The sequence below is a fragment of the Eucyclogobius newberryi genome, unplaced genomic scaffold (assembly GCF_026437365.1).
Source record: "Eucyclogobius newberryi isolate DKJ021-1_F unplaced genomic scaffold, fEucNew1.0.hap1 SCAF_16, whole genome shotgun sequence".
NCBI lineage: Eukaryota > Metazoa > Chordata > Actinopteri > Gobiiformes > Gobiidae > Eucyclogobius > Eucyclogobius newberryi.
The window spans coordinates 36,689,234-36,695,233 of NW_027315790.1; positions in this window are offsets into that span (position 1 = coordinate 36,689,234).

Below are 6,000 nucleotides of genomic sequence, written 5' to 3' on the forward strand. Positions count from 1 at the left end.
TTGAGGTCCTGGTGATGGTGGCTCCTCCCACTTGAGGTCCTGGTGATGGTGGCTCCTCCCACTTGAGGTCCTGGTGATGGTGGCTCCTCCCACTTGAGGTCCTGGTGATGGTGGCTCCTCCCACTTGAGGTCCTGGTGATGGTGGCTCCTCCCACTTGAGGTCCTGGTGATGGTGGCTCCTCCACCTGAGGTCCTGGTGATGGTGGCTCTCACTTGAGTTCCTGTTGATGGTGGCTCCTCCCACTTGAGGTCCTGGTGATGGTGGCTCTCACTTGAGGTCCTGGTGATGGTGGCTCCCACTTGAGGTCCTGGTGATGGTGGCTCTCACTTGAGGTCCTGGTGATGGTGGCTCCTCCCACTTGAGGTCCTGGTGATGGTGGCTCCTCCCACTTGAGGTCCTGGTGATGGTGGCTCCTCCCACTTGAGGTCCTGGTGATGGTGGCTCCCACTTAAGGTCCTGGTGATGGTGGCTCTCACTTGAGGTCCTGGTGATGGTGGCTCCCACTTGAGGTCCTGGTGATGGTGGGTCCTCCAATTTGAGGTCCTGGTGATGGTGGCTCCTCCCACTTGAGGTCCTGGTGATGGTGGCTCCTCCCACTTGAGGTCCTGGTGATGGTGGCTCCTCCCACTTGAGGTCCTGGTGATGGTGGCTCCTCCCACTTGAGGTCCTGGTGATGGTGGCTCCTCCCACTTGAGGTCCTGGTGATGGTGGCTCCTCCCACTTGAGGTCCTGGTGATGATGGCTCCCACTTGAGGTCCTGGTGATGATGGCTCTCACTTGAGGTCCTTGTGATGGTGGCTCCTCCCACTTGAGGTCCTGGTGATGGTGGCTCCTCCCACTTGAGTTCCTAGTGATGGTGGCTACCAATTGAGGTCCTGGTGATGGTGGCTCCTCCCACTTGAGTTCCTAGTGATGGTGGCTACCACTTGAGGTCCTGGTGATGGTGGCTCCTCCCACTTGAGGTCCTGGTGATGGTGGCTCCTCCCACTTGAGTTCCTGGTGATGGTGGCTCCCACTTAAGGTCCTGGTGATGGTGGCTCTCACTTGAGGTCCTGGTGATGGTGGCTCCCACTTGAGGTCCTGGTGATGGTGGGTCCTCCAATTTGAGGTCCTGGTGATGGTGGCTCCTCCCACTTGAGGTCCTGGTGATGGTGGCTCCTCCCACTTGAGGTCCTGGTGATGGTGGCTCCTCCCACTTGAGGTCCTGGTGATGGTGGCTCCTCCCACTTGAGGTCCTGGTGATGGTGGCTCCTCCCACTTGAGGTCCTGGTGATGGTGGCTCTCACTTGAGTTCCTGTTGATGGTGGCTCCTCCCACTTGAGGTCCTGGTGATGGTGGCTCTCACTTGAGGTCCTGGTGATGGTGGCTCCCACTTGAGGTCCTGGTGATGGTGGCTCTCACTTGAGGTCCTGGTGATGGTGGCTCCTCCCACTTGAGTTCCTAGTGATGGTGGCTACCACTTGAGGTCCTGGTGATGGTGGCTCCTCCCACTTGAGGTCCTGGTGATGGTGGCTCCTCCCACTTGAGTTCCTGGTGATGGTGGCTCCCACTTGAGGTCCTGGTGATGGTGGCTCCTCCCACTTGAGGTCCTGGTGATGGTGGCTCCTCCCACTTGAGGTCCTGGTGATGGTGGCTCCTCCCACTTGAGGTCCTGGTGATGGTGGCTCCTCCCACTTGAGGTCCTGGTGATGGTGGCTCCTCCCACTTGAGGTCCTGGTGATGGTGGCTCCTCCCACTTGAGGTCCTGGTGATGGTGGCTCCTCCCACCTGAGGTCCTGGTGATGGTGGCTCTCACTTGAGTTCCTGTTGATGGTGGCTCCTCCCACTTGAGGTCCTGGTGATGGTGGCTCTCACTTGAGGTCCTGGTGATGGTGGCTCCCACTTGAGGTCCTGGTGATGGTGGCTCTCACTTGAGGTCCTGGTGATGGTGGCTCCTCCCACTTGAGGTCCTGGTGATGGTGGGTCCTCCAATTTGAGGTCCTGGTGATGGTGGCTCCTCCCACTTGAGGTCCTGGTGATGGTGGCTCCTCCCACTTGAGGTCCTGGTGATGGTGGCTCCTCCCACTTGAGGTCCTGGTGATGGTGGCTCCTCCCACTTGAGGTCCTGGTGATGGTGGCTCCTCCCACTTGAGGTCCTGGTGATGGTGGCTCCTCCCACTTGAGGTCCTGGTGATGATGGCTCCCACTTGAGGTCCTGGTGATGATGGCTCTCACTTGAGGTCCTTGTGATGGTGGCTCCTCCCACTTGAGGTCCTGGTGATGGTGGCTCCTCCCACTTGAGTTCCTAGTGATGGTGGCTCCTCCCACTTGAGTTCCTAGTGATGGTGGCTACCACTTGAGGTCCTGGTGATGGTGGCTCCTCCCACTTGAGGTCCTGGTGATGGTGGCTCCTCCCACTTGAGTTCCTGGTGATGGTGGCTCCCACTTAAGGTCCTGGTGATGGTGGCTCTCACTTGAGGTCCTGGTGATGGTGGCTCCCACTTGAGGTCCTGGTGATGGTGGGTCCTCCAATTTGAGGTCCTGGTGATGGTGGCTCCTCCCACTTGAGGTCCTGGTGATGGTGGCTCCTCCCACTTGAGGTCCTGGTGATGGTGGCTCCTCCCACTTGAGGTCCTGGTGATGGTGGCTCCTCCCACTTGAGGTCCTGGTGATGGTGGCTCCTCCCACTTGAGGTCCTGGTGATGGTGGCTCCTCCCACTTGAGGTCCTGGTGATGGTGGCTCTCACTTGACGCTTTGACATAAACAAAAAGCGGGGTATTTACAGACAGGGGGAACAGCACGTACAGTACACAATAATGTACACAATAATGTACACAATAATGTACACATCCATCCATCCATCTTCTGCCGCTTTATCCGGGGCCGGGTCGCGGGGGCAGCAGTCTGAGCAGGGACTCCCAGACTTCCTTCTCCCCAGACACTTCCTCTAACTCCTCTGGGGGGATCCCGAGGCGTTCCCAGGCCAGCCGAGAGACATAGTCTCTCCAGCGTGTCCTGGGTCTTCCCCGGGGCCTCTTCCCGGTGGGACATGCCTGAAACACCTCCCGAGGGAGGCGCCCAGGAGGCATCCGAAACAGATGCCCGAGCCACCTCAGCTGGCTCCTCTCGACGTGGAGGAGCAGCGGCTCTACTCCGAGCTCCCCCCGTGTGGCCGAGCTCCTCACCTTATCTCTAAGGGAGCGCCCAGCCACACGGCGGAGGAAACTCATTTCGACCGCTTGTATCCGCGATCTTGTTCTTTCGGTCACTACCCAAAGCTCATGACCATAGGTGAGGGTAGGAACGTAGACCGACCGGTAAATAGAGAGCTTTGCCTTTCGGCTCAGCTCCCTCTTTACCACAACGGTCCGATGCAGCGACTGCATCACTGCAGCCGCTGCACCGATCCGCCTGTCGATCTCACGCTCCATCCTTCCCTCACTCGTGAACAAGACCCCGAGATACTTGAACTCCTCCACTTGGGGCAAGGACACCCCACCCACCTGGAGAGGGCAAGCCACCTTTTTCCGGTCGAGAACCATGGCCTCGGATTTGGAGGTGCTGATTCTCATCCCAGCCGCTTCACACTCGGCTGCAAACCGTCCCAGTGCATGTTGCAGGTCCGGGTTTGATGGAGCCATCAGGACAACATCGTCTGCAAACAGCAGAGATGAGATCCTGTGGTCCCCAAACCGGACACCCTCCGACCCCTGACTGCGCCTAGAAATTCTGTCCATAAAAATTATGAACAGAACCGGTGACAAAGGGCAGCCCTGGCGGAGTCCAACATGCACTGGGAACAGGTCTGACTTACTGCCGGCAATGCGAACACAGCTCCTGCTCCGGTCATACAGGGACCGGACAGCCCTGAGCAAAGGGCCCCGGACCCCGTACTCCCGGAGCACCCCCCAAAGGACACCCCGAGGGACACGGTCGAAAGCCTTCTCCAGATCCACAAAACACATATGGACTGGTTGGGCAAACTCCCATGAACCCTCGAGCACCCGATGGAGGGTATAGAGCTGGTCCAGTGTTCCACGACCGGGACGAAAACCACTCTGCTCCTCCTGAATCCGAGGTTCGACTATCGGTCGGATTCTCCTCTCCAGTACCTTGGAATAGACCTTACCCGGGAGGCTGAGGAGTGTGATCCCTCTGTAGTTGGAACACACCCTCCGGTCCCCCTTCTTGAACAGAGGGACCACCACCCCGGTCTGCCAGTCCAGAGGCACGGTCCCCGAACGCCACGCGATGTTGCAGAGACGTGTCAACCAAGACAGTCCTACAACATCCAGATACTTTAGGTACTCAGGGCGGATCTCATCCACCCCCGGAGCCCTGCCACCGAGGAGTTTGCGAACAACCTCAGTGACTTCAGTTTGGGTGATGGATGAGCCAGCCACCGAGTCCCCGGTCTCCACTTCCTCTTCGGAAGACGTGACTGAGGGATTAAGGAGATCCTCAAAGTATTCCTTCCACCGTCCGACGACATCCCCAGTTGAGGTCAGCAGGCCTCCACCCGCACCGTAAACGGTGTTGGTGAGACACTGCTTCCCCCTCCTGAGGCGCCGGACGGTTTGCCAGAATTTCTTTGGTGCCGACCGATAGTCCTCCTCCATGGCCTCCCCGAACTCCTCCCAGGCCCGGGTTTTTGCCTCTGCGACAGCACGAGCCGCGGCTCGCTTGGCCTGCCGATACCCGTCGATGACCTCCGGAGACCTACAAGCCAGAGTGGCCTGATAGGCCTCCTTCTTCAGTCTGACGGCATCCCTTACTTCCGGTGTCCACCACCGGGTTCGGGGGTTGCCGCCACGACAGGCACCGGAGACCTTGCGACCACAGCTCCGAGCAGCCGCATCAACAATGGAGGCGGAGAACATGGTCCACTCGGACTCAATGTCCCCAACCTCCCCCGGGACATGGGAGAAGCTCTCCCGGAGGTGCGAGTTGAATACCCTACTGACAGAGGGCTCCACTAGACGTTCCCAACAGACCCTCACAATGCGCTTGGGTCTGCCAAGTCTGTCCGGCTTCCTCCTCCGCCAGCGGATCCAACTCACCACCAGGTGGTGATCGGTTGACAACTCTGCCCCTCTCTTCACCCGAGTGTCCAAGACACGCGGCCGGAGGTCTGATGACACGACAACAAAGTCGATCATTGACCTCCGGCCTGTGTCCTGGTGCCATGTGCACTGATGAACACCCTTGTGCTTGAACATGGTGTTCGTTATGGACAATCCGTGGCTAGCACAGAAGTCCAATAACTGAACACCGCTCGGGTTCAGATCGGGGAAGCCGTTCTTCCCGATCACCCCTCTCCAGGTGTCACTGTCATTGCCCACGTGGGCGTTGAAGTCCCCCAGTAGAACAACGGAGTCCCCGGTCGGTGCACTGTCCAGTACCCCTCCCAAGGACTCCAAGAAGGCCGGGTACTCTGCACTGCTGTTCGGCCCGTAGGCCGCCACAACAGTGAGAGACCTGTCCCCCACCCGAAGGCGGAGGGACGCGACCCTCTCGTTCACCGGGGTAAACTCCAACACGTGGCGGCTGAGCTGAGGGGCTATCAGCAAGTCGCTCTTTCGGGCTGTGCCCGGCCGGGCCCCGTGGGGTAAGACCCGGCCACCAGGCGCTCGCCATGGAGCACCCATCCCAGGCCTGGCTCCAGGATGGGGCCCCGGTGACGCCGATCCGGGCGACGTAAACGGCCTTGTTCGTGTCGTCGTCATAAGAGGCTTCTGAACCGATCTTTGTCTGACCCGTCACCTAGGACCTGTTTGCCTTGGGAGACCCTACCAGGGGCATGAAGCACCCGACAACATAGCTCCCGGGATCATTCGGGCACTCAAACCCCTCCACCACGTTAAGGTGTCGGTTCAAGGAGAGGCATTCAATAATGTACACAGTCCGAAAAAAAGAACAGATAAAGTAAACAAGACAGAATAAGTACAAGAAAGTGATGGGGATGTAACAGGGGGAAGAAGTGTAGACAGTGGGGTAGAGGGGGCTGGGGGAGGGGCAG